The following is a 13,786-nucleotide window of genomic DNA, read 5'->3' as shown; positions in this document are numbered from 1 at the left end:
TAGCCCAGAACAACTTTAGCGCCTATGTTAGCAGTGCTTGGCATAGATCTGCTCCTGACTTTAGGGGTGGAAATCTGAATTTACCAACAATGCTATTGGTATGAATCCAGGGTGGTCATACCAGAACAGGAAAGGTCTGGCTAGCGTGGGTTATTTAAAAGGCCTGGTGACAGATGTAGTCTCCATGACAACCCAAGCTGGCTGGGCAGGAATTAAAGGGCACTGTGCTTCATTTGAGTGTCTGTTTCAGATTCATCTACAGCTCGTAACTTAGCTAATTACAGATGCACTTGAAAATGTGCAGATCCAAACATGCTCACATTTTAAGCCTTTTGGAGATAAACGTATACAAGGATCATCATCCAAAGGGCTTATCCCTCCCTCGAGCTCCTGCCTTCCTGCAGCGCCGTGGCCGCTTCCCTTCCGCTCAGAGCAGAGATGAATGGCGAGGCCTCGCCTGTTTGTTCTCCAGCAGCTTGCCGGAGGAGGAGAGGCACCGCTGCCAGCACACACGACTTTTGTGTTTCACATCGGGTTGTTGGTAAACTAGTGGTTTGCAAAGAATGCTCTGGGCTCTGAGCCAAGCAAATTAGCTGTAATAGGTAGAGTGCAATTGATGGCAGGTTCAACTGAACACCATCTTGCAAAGGCTCTGTCCCGCGGCGTGGGCTTCCCTCTCTGCAAGGACCAAAGTCTGAGGGATTCCTAGTGCTAGAGAAGTTTGTTGATGAGTGGCTGCTGAGCTCTAACGAGGGCAGTTGAAAGCAGAACCTGCCCTATTTAAATTGGTGAAGGGAGTTCATCAAAGTAAGGAAGAAATGCATGGAGACTGGCCTTTCCTGGAAAAATCTTTGGCTTGTTATTACTATAATGAATCTCTAAGTCATGTGTCTGAAAGGGCTGAAGGAAAAAATCTATTTTTCTCTCTGTTTTTTTAGGCTGCTGCCTGTGTGACAGTCGCTTTGCAGTCACTGTGCTGAGTTCTGCATAGAGGTAGCCAGTTTTTCCTGTTGTTTGTGTGGGTTTTTCACATGGCAACGGCAGAGAGAAGATCTTTTTTCTTTCTTCTGTTTTTTGAAGAAGCAAATGGGATTGTAAAAAGCAACTTGCATTTGCAAGGAAAAGAGAGGAAAGGGGCAGGAACACAGGCATTCATTGTGCCTTGCTGCTTTCTTCATCTTGGGACCACTGCAGTTGCTGTGCTCTTCTCAGGCAGCAAGGCATGGGGTGTCTGCATCGTCTGCTCCAGGGACACCCAGAAAGAGCCCCAAACCTGAGGCTGCCTGGGTGAGTTTCCTAATGGCTAGACAGAAGGAGCTCATCCCGATGATGGCATTTTGTGAAGAGGCTCTGCTGTGCAGTGCTAAAAAGCACTGAGGATCTGGGTGCTTTGTTGTGCCTGCTTCCCTTTGTGATAGCAGGGATAGCAAAGAGAGCAGGAGGGGGATGCTGCCAAGAGAGTGGCCCTGAGCCCACAGGAAAAGCACTCCTTCTGATGCACTCTGTGCTGACACAGGTCCAGCATGCACGGTCACCTGCTATTTGCAGGGGAGATGCCACCCTGCTACCCCCAGCCGGGGCAGCCTTGACCATCCCATGAGCACTTCACTTGCTGCTTGTACCAGGCTGCTCCTTCCTAATCCTCCCAGCCCTAACTGTGGCCACTGCCGGAACCACGTGCAGGCTCCAGGCATGCTGTGCTGCTCTCTGCCCACCAGGCTGTAACAGCCCACTGTGCTCCCTTGGGAAACTGTTCCCTTCTTTGGTCCATCACATCACTCCCACGGCTGGTGCATGCGTCACTTTTTTTCCCCTTCTTCATACAACTGCCCTTTAGATATTTATATAGTGTTATCATGTTCCCCCTCAGGCATCATCTTTCTAGGCTATACAAATTAAATTCCCTTAGTCTCTGCCTGTAAGTCATCCTCTCCAGTCCTTGTATCAATTTGGCTTCTGTACTGAATGTTTTTTTACCCTTTCTATGTGTAATGTCTCTCTCCTTGTAAAAGCTACCCTGGGTATTGTAGGGCACATTTAAAATCACAGTGTTAAAAATAGGATTAGGACCTGTTTTGTCCATTGGGGTCACAACTGCAATCAAACACTGTTTTCATCAGGCTCCATCTTGCATCCACACCCAAGCACTTATAGATCTCTGGTCCATGATTGCTCTGAAGCTGGCCGTGCACTCACTTCTCAGCTTGTCCTTTTCCCAGCTTGGAGAGTCTCAAGGTGAACCCACAGTGCCATTTTTGGTGTGAATTCATAGGAACAATAGGGAGATCCAGGTGGACCTCCCTGGATGCTCTCCAGTGTTTGGTAGCCTCTCATCCAAGCACTCAGCCAGCTTGTGTGCCTGGTGCTTCCACTGCAGGCAGCTTGGCTGTGCCCAGTGTCCTGAACATCTTCTGTGATGATCAAAGCAGGGTCTTCACCATTCTGCTGGGTACGTATGGCTTAGGGACTGAAGGGCACTTTGGGAAGTGTAGGGAAGGTGGGCTAGTCCCAGTTCCTTGCTGAATGGGGGCACATCTGCCTGGTCCCTGAGAGGATGCAGGGGTCCCACTGGAGAGGACAGCAAGAAAAACCTTTGTGTTTTGAGCATGGAAGTGGAAAGCAGCTTTCCTGAAAACATATGGGGAAGACAGCTTGCAGCAATTCCCAGAGACATGGTTGCAAGAAGCCAAAGGAGCATTTGTTTGTCCTTTGCCCATAAATGAGTCAGTTACTGGAAGTGACTGTGCCCCATCTCTGGAGACATTCATGGGCACGTTGGACAGGGTCCTGGGCAGCCTGATCTGGTGGGTGACAACCTTGTCCACAGCAGGGGGGCTGGAACTGGATGAGCTTTAAGGTCCCTTCCAACCTAAGCCATTTTATGGTTCTAAATACTCACTCTCTCTACATATGCAAGTCCACAGCAATGGCAGCAAAACTCAGTGCCGTTTTGTGCTGCAGACATGGCTGTGGCAAAACGAACAGGGAGGAAATTATGTTAACATTGCCTCATTGCCTATCATCATAGTGTGACAGAGGCCATGCCAGAGCAGTAACAAACGCTTAACAGAGGATAAATTAATTCACACAGCAGCTACATTCTATTTTACTCATATTTCCCTCAGAAAATTAGATTTCATCTCCAGCTGTTGCTTCTTTTTTACATTCAATATAAAGTTAACTGAGTGATGTGTGATAATGGGGTGCCCCAGAGCAATGCTGGCAGGGTTTTCATGCCTGTCTAGCAGACTGCCTGGCTCTCACTGCCTCTTCCTGTCTGCCAGTGAGCCCCATGCAGTTATAGAGAAGCCTCTTGGGAGAAAACTCTGTAAATTTGGGAGTTCCCATCAACAAAAAGACTTTCTGTAATTCCTACTGCCACGCCTGAAGTCTGTTCTTACATTTTGTCAGGCTTGCACCCCTGAAGGGTCTTGTTCTTACCCTGTGATCTCTTGGAGGTGGGCTGGTGCCTGCCTTGTATTCCCACACGTGCTCTTACCAAGTTATTTGCCTCTTGGGCTGGTGCCCCTTTCTCTCAGAGATGTGCATGAGGTTCAAAAGCTGCCCTTCCCCAAACTACTGCAGCCCTGAGCAAAAGCGAATATAAGAGGATGAGCAGCAAAAGCTGGGCCACAGGATTAGAAACTCTGCCACTGCTCTCACAGCATGGCAACTTGGGCTTCTTTCTTGTTGCACTGGGATATCAGCCGGGGTGATGCTGTCACAGATCTGCATAATGACAAATAGTGTAGCACAGAAATGAACAGAACAGTTCAGTTGCAAGGAACCTTCAAAGGCCACATGGTCCATCTGCCTGACCACCTGAGGGCTAACCAGAAGTTAAAGCAGGTAACAAAGGATCGTCCAAACGCCCATCAAGCACAGGCATGGAGCATCAATCACTTCACTAGGAAGCCAAGGTTTGGTGGGTTGTCAGTGCAGCACTAAATGCCTCTGGTTGTGCCAGGCTGGTCCTGGCTCTGCACAGGTGCTGCAGACTCTGGCCCCTCCTGCTATCCAGGGACAAGAAGTCAAGGCTTCACACTTTCAAGCTCTGGTTAGGATCTAGCCTGCTTTCCTGAGATTCCTGCAGTTCCCATAAAGGAGGGAGACCTCAGCCAGGACTTAGACCTCATTACAAGCTCTGCTTCAGTGTCATTGCTCTGAGAAGGCTCAGACTGTCCAGTGACGAGCACCAGCATCCTGTCTGCACCTACCCAGTTGCAGTTGGACATCCGGAGCAGCCTGTAGGAAGGGGTTGGCTTCCACTGCTCAAACCCAAGCCTCCCACACTGCCCTCAGCTCTCACAGCTGTTCCACCCCCCTCACACCTTGGCTTTTCCAGCTTTCACCAGCTGTCAGTGATCTCAGGCATTCAGAGAGTCGCTTGAAACACCACCGTGTTACAGTCTTGCTTTCATCCTTGGCATCTCCCTATGTCTAAACCTAGAAGGCTTGATATTAAAAATCATCTCATGAGACATGATGAGAAGACGACACAGGTTGAGTTAATAATGCTTTGTGCTTTGCAGCTTCCTTTTAAGCAAGAGCGGCTGGGGCAAGCTGCCTAAACAGTGGGGACCTATGAGTGTCAACATACAGACCAACTTGCATGGCTTGTAGACTTCTTTAGGGCATTGAAGTTAATTAAGTACTAATTAATTGAAACACTCTGAAGTATCTCTGTCATAGCAACCTTGTACATCAGAGCCTGCCTGATTAATATTAACATAAGTCACATTTTACAGCAAAGCTGTCTGCCTTACGGATTCACGGTAGCTTCATGTTGTATCTCTAACCTGTCTGTGGGCAAGGAGGGCAGCCTCAATCCAGGAAGGGAATTGAGAGTGTGTTTATAATTTAGAAGTTGTATTGACCAAATGGAATTGGAGCCCTTGCTGGGCTTAGTAGGAGTGGATCTGTGGTGCAGCCACAGCAAGCACAGCATTCCAAGGGTGCCAGGGAGCCCCACAGCACCCATCCCTATGGGCAGCTCTCGTCCAAGGGACCAAACACATCACGACTCCTCTTCTGCACCAGTACTGACCCTCTGGGCCCAGCAGGAATCTATCGTGTTAAGTGGTGAAGCAATTTGGATGCCTCCAGTGGGAGCTGAGCTGTGGTCAGGATCTGGGCAGCAAGTGCCTTCCTAGGGGCTATTGGCCACACAGATCTGCCTTGCTTTTGCACTGTGCCAGCCTGCACATTCAGGACTGTTTGAGCACTTCTGCTTTCATCCTCTTTTCCCTTGAAGGGGAAAATCTCCACAGAATTTGTCCCTTTTTAAATCTGCCACAACAGCATCCCGATTCTTTGCTCTGCCTTGGTGCTGCTCTGACTTCCTCTCACTGTCTGGTCACATCAAATTTGACAGGTTCTTTTGATGTCTCTGTTTAATTCAGTCAGGTGGCTCTGGAGAGGCTTTTTGCCTGCTGAAAAACAAAGAGTGATCTCTTTAATGTCTGTGTATGCCTTTGGGAAGAATGGAGTTGGGGAAATTAATCCTGAAATGAAAAACCCTCTGTTTGCATTGACAAAGGTGGCCAAAAAAAGGAAACCATTAAATTACTGATGCTCTGGGGAAAACAGAGAATTGGAGTAGCGTGTGTAGATTTGTAAACGTAAGAGCAGGTAGAGGAGCAGAGGAGAGCAAGGAGGAGACATGATGTGTTTTAAAACTCATTGGATGGATTCTCATCTCAGTGACAAGAGTTCCTCTTGGAAGTAAGGCTGCTAGGTTGTTCTTGCCATGCCAGACCTAGCTTTTTTTTCCCTGCTGTTTCTGACTTTCTTCTCCAGGGATAAGAGCAAAATAAAGTCTTGTTTCAGCTCCTGCAAAGCTGTCAGCATCAGCAGGAAAAATACAGCATAGAGTAAGAGTAAATAGCAGAAGCCTGGATAGCTCCTGCCTGTGCTGAGTACTAGAACATATAGGCAGGGTGAACTGAGCCCAGAATGTGGGCTGAGCGCAGCCGGACATCAACACTGACAAAACTGCTGCCTGAAGGTAAAATCCCTGAGCAGGACAATTGGTCTTCATCCATTTGAATAACACCGTTTGACCATCCCCCGGTTTTATTCCGACACAATGCATCACTTTAAAAAGTGAGCGAGTAGAGTGCATGCTGCTGTGTATGAATGGGGCAGAGAGAACAGATTTTCTGCAAGACTGGTGAAGCATAATTAGCCATTTAGCCACTGTAGTTTGATATGTGCCCACCAGTTTCTCCCCAGTGTGTACGGTTGCTGTGGGTGTGCCTTGCTTGTCTCCTCAGCGTGTACACACTGTCCTCTCGTGCTTTGATTCCAAGCTGTTAGGAGGATGACCAGAAGAGTGGACAGAAAGTCTCGGACCATGGCATGGTGGGACCTCCACAGGTCAGAGCCACTCTGCAGCACTGAGAGCCTGTCGCCGTTCTGTGGAGCTGCTTTCCCTACTCCCAGCACAGCACACTGTGCCCACATTCTGCTCTGAGCACGTCCTGAGCAAGTTACTTGGGCACAAAGAGTGGGAAGAGCTGTGCAAGACACAGAGTTTCACATACTCTGGTTCAGGAGCTTCAGAGGTTTACCCTGCAGCTTCCGTGCTTTGTATTTGGCTGATCCCAGCAGGGTCAAGAGCTGCAGGAGAGCTTCACCTTGATGTCCTTCCTAGCCGTGTGTGAGCCCAGCATTCAAAGGCTTCCTCTGGTTTTCAATGCCTCCTTTCAGCCCACCCCATGACACTGGGCCAAAGCAGCAGCAACCAGTGTGGCAGAATGGCTGTGGAAACATGATGGGGAGGGGTTACATGAAGATATCTCATCTACCCTGGGGTGTAGACAGCCCCAGGCACCTTGTTGAGGAAAGAAACTGCCAAGGCAGGGGCTGAGGATAGACCAGACTTGGGGACAGAATGGATCTAATATGATCCTCTGTCGGGGAAGTTAGAGACATCCACTTGGACAAGGCTTCTTCTGAGGCAAGTACTGAGCAGCTGTGAGGTGCTGTCAGGTACCAGAAGCAGATCTAGAGATGGGCTTTATGGCTGGGCCTGAATCCTAGACCTGCTGGAGACAGGCACACAGCCCAGGCATAACCCATCACTACCCACCTGTTCCATCTTCTCCCAGATTCTATTGTCTCTTCCTTGGTGCCCACCTGTATCACAGTTGCCAAGTTCTTTTAGGGCATAGTAAAAGGGCTCCATCTCTGCCTGCAGCATTGCTAGACAAAAGCTGGTTGGTACTGGCAGGCTGGGATGGGAGCCTGATGGCACAGGGGCTCCAGGCCAGGCTGGTTCTGTCCTCAGGCAACCCTGAGGACACCAGAAAGGGGCAGTTCACCAAAGGTCAAGCCGGAAAGTCCTTTTTAGTTTTCAGAGATATAAACTATCCTACTCTAATGCCAATTAAATTTTACAGGCATTTAAAATTTTAATCCGAGTTTAATCTCCTTTGCCAAAGCCACAGTCTCTGATAAATATTTTATTTTCTTCCAAGTAAACAGGCTTTGGAATAATTAAAGAGAACAATGAGTCCTTTACTCCACTTCAGCCAAACAGAGGCACCAAAGCTCAGCCCAGCCCCATGCTGCCCAGCATGCCCCACCGCACAGCAGTGCAGCAGATCCAGCCAGATGCTTTCTGCACTGTGTGCCTTATTGAGCAATTTGTGAAAACTGCCTCTGTAGGTAATGAGCAAGTTTTGCTGGTTGCAGCAACATTTGAAGAAGGAAGAGAGAAAGGCGATGAGAAGGTCACTGCTTTCTCTTTAGAGGGTTCATTTTTCCCTCATTGAAAAAAGCTGTTGCTTTCCTGGTCATTTAGAGATTGTACTTGCGATATGATGGCATGCTGTGTTGGCACGCTTCATTAACACTTTCTGCTGTCCTCGGAGTGAGGAAATTTTAAAAAGCATCTTTTCAAGACCCATCACAATTTATAGGAAATGCAGCAACAATTAGGAGTGCCATAGGTTGCACTACAGGCAGGAAAAGATGTTCTCAACTTGCTAAGGCAGGAAAGAGTTTTCTGTACATTCCTGGTCATGGCTTCTTGACTGATGAATGATCAACAGTAGCTGCAGGAAGATGAATGTGAGGGAAGCAGGCTTTCAAAGGAGAGTGAGTGCAGCTTTGTCTGCCTGGGCTTGATAGACCTTGGCCGAGTTATAATGGCTTTGTCATGGAGCAAGTGGCTGCACAGAGCAAAGAAATGATGTCGTTGTAAAATCTCAGCAGAGGGAGTCCATGAAAGTCCACTCAGTGCACTGGGAAGGAAAGCCTGTCAGCTAAGATAAATCTGCTCGCCAGTGGGAGCAAGAGGGCTGACAGTGCTTGCATTGGCAAAAAGCAAGCCGGGAGGGGTCTGGAGGAAACAAACTGAGTTGTTACTGCTGTGGTTTCTGCTGTGAAACAGCTCTCTGACTTGTGCTTTTGAGGCCTGCGGGAGATGGCTAGATGGCTGTTGCCAGGGAGCCTTGTAAGATCCCATCTCCATCACCACCTCTGTGGTTCAAACCACCTCCACTGGGGCCCTGCATGGGCTTATAGGGCCAGGCAGAGCTGAGATGAGGGATTGGTTGTACAGACACGTCTCCTGCCATGGCAGGTGGCACTGTGGTTCTGCTTGTCCACACAACACATCAAACCTCTTCATTCACCCCACTGTCAGGTTATCAGAGCAGGCAAGAGTAAGGCTGTAAGGGATGGGTAGATGGTGGAGAGGGACTTCAGGGGATGTGCTCCCAGTGTTTCCTCCCCTTGTATTGGCCAAACTCAGCCATATGGCAGCTTAGTCAGCCTGGGCAGGAACCTGCATGCAAGCAGAAAACCCAAGCAGTCCCCAACTCTCACAGGAATGTTTCTTAGAATCAGAAAATCATCTGTGTTGGAACAGACCTTCAAGATCATAAAGTTCAACCATCAGCCTGACCTACTGAGTCCCATCACTAAACTATGTCCATTAGTGCCACATCCACGCATATCTTAAATACCTCCAGGGATGAGGACTCCCGCACTTCTTCAGGTGCCTTCTCCAATGCTCAGTTGTCCTCTCCATGAAGAAATTCTTCCAAATGTCCAAACTAAGCCTCTCCTGATGCATTTTAAATCCTATCACTTGTTCTTCTTCCCATGAAGCCAGCTTGCTCCCTCTCCCTCAGAATCATGGTTCCCCCAGAGCAGGCACAGCTCTCAGTTGCAGTTGGTGGTAGACCCATGAGACAGAAGGTAGGGGCATCTGTGAGCAGCCATTCTCCTGGTAGCTAATGTCAGTCCAAAAGTGCATTTTTGTAACTACATCCATCTGCTGGACAGCTGTGAGCCACGCAGTGGTGAGGTGTCACTTGGCACATTGGCTGCAGTGCCTGTGGCTGTGCTTTGCTCCCTGCCAGGTAGGGAACAGACAAGTGTGTGCTCTGTTATCGTATTTTTTTTCTTGTAACTCTTCATTTTTTTGTATCTCTAAGATAGTGCTTACAAAAACAGCCACCAGGAAGTTAAAAGCAATGTGCTGGCTCACAGGAGTCATTCAGTATCCTTATTAAAGATCCACAGTACTGGAGCCATAATAGTACTTGGCACTCTGAGGACACCTTTCATCTCACAAGTTCAAGTCACTTTACAAGTGCTAATGAATTAAGTTTCGTAACAGCTTTGCTTGCAGATCCTAGCAAACGCATTGTTCGTCTGTTCTCACAATATGAGCATTAAATAATAATAATAAGCTGGTTAATTCTGTCTCTCCTCTGGTCTGGGGATTGTCTCTGAGCTGATATCAATTCCCTCCCATTTATCCAGCACAAATGGTCAATATTTCTAACGTGCAGCATAGGGTGAGCGGGATTTTGCAGGTTTACTCAACGGCCAGCTTTTGTGTAGGCACGAGCAGCCAGATGGAGGCTCTGCCCTGGGCTGGGGATCCGTGCTGGCCAGGCGCTGAGCCTCAGACCCTGCTGGGAGCTCAGCCTGGCCCAGCAGAGCTCTTAACCACTGCCCCTGCCGAAGTAGCTGAGCAGCCCAGTTAACATTCTGGGAGATGCTGACCTTCCAGCAAATCAGGCATGTTCCTTTCCTGTCTGGAGACACAGAACATTTCACAGTGTGAATCCAGAAACGTGCTTATGAAAAGATATGACAGTCATACTGAATTTGGTCCAAGGGTTTAAATTAAGCACATTCCGGAGGATCCTCTTGCATCAGTGTAGGTGAACGGTCTGTTCTTGGCAGATGTTGAGATGAGAGTAGTTCTGAAATGCTGGGAAGGAATCCGTTGGTGTGGACCAAAACAGAAAATAGTGATGCTTCTTGATCAAGCTCTGAAACATCTTTAAGTGTTTAATCTAATACAAACTGAAGACCCTCATGCTCCATCTGATCCTGCTGGATTTGTACTTTCTCTAATAATTTATGGAGTCCTGATGTTTTCCAACTGACCCATTTAATGCTGGAAAGACAAAAAGCAGCTGTTCCTGCACACCTGATGCAAAAGTCGCTCCTTAAAAACAAAACAAGTGCTCTTCAAAACACTTTTCAAATCGACATCTCTACCCTCATTTTTTGCCAAAGCTCTTCACCCGTTGTTTAAGTTAACAACTAGATTTAGTCTCTCAGCAGCAAGCTCCCTTGGTTCAGGCAATCTGTAGAAAGACGTTTTCTCACTTTGACCACAGTGGTGTCATCTCTTACAGAGACACTTACAGAAATACTGGGAGCCTGAGGGAGAAAGGGGGGTAGCCAGTGGGGCAGGCAGAAGGTCCTTGGCCCTATTACTGAGCTCCAGGAGAGTCAGGCTGAGTCTGAGTGGAGGGAGCCCAAGCCTGATGCAGCAGGAACTTTCCTGGTCCCTGCGGGCATCTCTTACATTAAGTCTCCCTATCTCTTACAAAGAAGTAACAAAGTGGGACAATGCTGTGGGACAACCACAGGATCCAGGCTAGTCAACCTGGGTTGCTGAAAGGTAAGTCCTTGACCAACCTAATCTCCTATGACCGGTGAGGTGATCATCCCTTTGTACTCAGCTCTGGTAAGGCTGAACCTCAGGTGCTGTGTTGTTTTGGACCCCTCACTACAAGAAGAACTCTGGGGCCCTGGAGTGGTGAGCAGTGAAGCTGTGAAGGGTCTTGAACACAAGTGTTATGAGAAACGGCTGAGGGAAGTGGGATTGTTCAGTCTGGAGAAGAGGAGGCTCAGGGGAGACTGAAAGGAGGTTGTAGTGAGGTGGGTGTCAGCCTCTGCTCCCAGGTGACTTGTGATAGGACCAGGGGAGAGAGATTGGATATTAAGAAGAGTTTCTTCTCAGAAAGAGTAGCGAGGAAATGGAACAGGCTGCCCAGGGAGGTGCTGTCATCATCCCTGGAGGTGTTCAAGATGTGGCCCTGAGGGACCTGGTTTAGTGGGCATGGCAGTAATGGGTTGATGGTTGGACCAGGTGATCTTAGATGTCTTTTCCAACCTTTATGATTCTATGGTTCTATACTCTGTTTTCAGGACTGGATCACTGATACAGGCCAGGTTGGCATCAACAACTAGAAAACTGCCCAGAAAATCCCAAGGTGAGGTGTTTGTGCTCATGTCCTGGGACCAATAGCACTGAGCACCAAGGCCACAGCACACTGATGCCCAGACCCAAGGGAAGTGGCAGAATGGGGAATACAGAAGCACAAACTGTTGGTAACTTTCTAATTCCTGTTCCCTGAAGCTCACTGCTGTTGTTAAAAGGGTACAATCAGTACTGGGACATGTCAGAAACCCCTGCACAGTGCTTTTGCAGCAAACTGGGACAGTTGGGCCACGTAACTGCTCCTGAGGGCAGCTGTGTCCAGCGTGGGTTCGCCATGGCCAAGTATGGGCATCTGCCCTTGCAAAGAGGGGCTTGTGGAGCTGCTCCAGGGAAACCAGGGCAGGAACAGGCAGCGAGCCAGAGCCATCTGTGAAGTGACCTACAGCCAAAGCAGATCTCTCACATCCTGGGCAAATCTCCAGCTGTCTCCTCAAGGCGTCTCTCACAGCCTGGGGCTATAGAGATGGATATGCAGGTGCATGTCCCACTGCTGCCAGCCTCACAGTGGCCAGAGGGATGTGACACTGAGGTGTCCCTGCTCTGTCCCTCATGCAGTGCAGCACGTCCGTTGTTGAGTCCAGCACTTTGCACTGGGCTCTTTCATTCCCTCTCAAATCTCAAATGCAGTAATGGAAACTGTGTGGGTGTATTTGTCCTCCCCTTATTCCTTCCTCTTCATACCTGGGTCTCCCCACTTCTCCTGGTTTCCATGGCACACGTTTGGGCAGTAATTATAAAGATGTTGCGGATGAACTCACTGCTATATTCAGTCTGGGTGCCGAGGTCACCATCTTCAACTAGCAATAATTATGGCTGTGAACACAATAATAAATCTCTAGTTGAAGCCTAGGTTTATAGGAAAAAAAAAAAAATCTCAGGAGCTCTCTCTCTTGCAAGAATGTGAGATAAAAAAATGCTCACTGCCAGGGATCTGCCATTTTCTCCCTGTGATCTGGAGAGCATAAGCATCTAATGCAGCGCGCTGCCGAGCAGCATCTGAGTGCAGCAATGCAGCGTGGCAGCTGGGGTCACAGTGCTGCAAGGCACAGCCCTGGGCAGGGTGCTGGGTGCCTGGGGGCAGCCCTGCCAATGACCTCAGCTGCTCTACGGCATTGCTGAGTCTGAAAAGCGACAGCTTTGAGTAGCAAGAGCTGCACAGGGCAGGGATGCTGTGGAGATGGAGCCTTGCTGCCCACCCCCAGCTCTCAAAGCCCCCTTATAGGAATCCCAGATGATCTTTGTGGGTTGCTGCAGGTTTCATCCTTATCAGGAGCAGGCAGTGAAGGCTGGCACAGGTCCGTCCCTGGGCACACTGTGACACAACGGCTGCACAGCAAGGGCTGCGGGGCTGCACATGTGCGCAGTGCCACCACAGAGTCCCCAGTGAACACCAAGCTGGCAGTGGGGCCGTGGCTTGCAGTGGCCCACAGAGCCAACCCCAGACAGAGCTCTGGCCATAAATCCACTGGGGTAAAGGCCAGAGGATGAGGAGATCTGAAGCTGACAGACCATGCTGTCACAAGAACAAATAGCCGGGGGCAAATCCAGGCTGGGGTGAGGGAGGATCTCCTCCTGGTGGGATGGGAAGGCTGGAGCAGCGAGGCTGGGAGGGGAGACACAGCCCTACTGAAATGTCAGCCACAGAGATCCCACAGCGGAGGGAGAGAGGGGGAGGCAGTCGTGTGGGGATTTCCACGCAGGCAGCATGTCAGAGAGACACATGGGGGGCCAGAAAGTGTGTGTGTGTGTGTGTAAATAGCATGGGATGAATTACAGGAAGAACAACTGTGTCTGTTGATAAATCAGCTCCAGTGAGGAAAGGACCCGTGGTCCTGTAACTATCTACCATTCTCAAGCTGAGATGAATGAACTAGCTAATTGTTTGCTGTGCTGAAAGGCAATCTTCAGGGAGCAGCACATTACATTAAATGAGTCAGCTCCGTGCTGGCAGTGCTATTATCAAATATTATAATATTTAACTGGACAATTTCTACTAAGCTCAGTGTTGATGGAAGAACGGTGGGTTTTTTTCGTCAACGTATAAAGAAAGAAAGACATCAGATACTGTTTGTTTCCTGATGAGCAGAGCTCTGGCAAAAAATGGGATCATTTCACTTGTTAGTGCACTTTTGAAATGAGTCATGTGTATTTCAACTCTGCTTCCAGAAACTTAATTGAAAGTTCTGGTGTCTGTTGTTGTAATGGGAGAACCATATGCTATGGAAAGACATTACTTGTTTTTTA

Source organism: Centrocercus urophasianus, unplaced genomic scaffold (genome assembly GCF_019232065.1).
Source record: "Centrocercus urophasianus isolate 14NV4802_14NV808 unplaced genomic scaffold, USGS_Curo_1.0 seq_53, whole genome shotgun sequence".
In the NCBI taxonomy this organism is placed as follows: domain Eukaryota; kingdom Metazoa; phylum Chordata; class Aves; order Galliformes; family Phasianidae; genus Centrocercus; species Centrocercus urophasianus.
Note: the sequence above shows the minus strand (reverse complement) of the source record.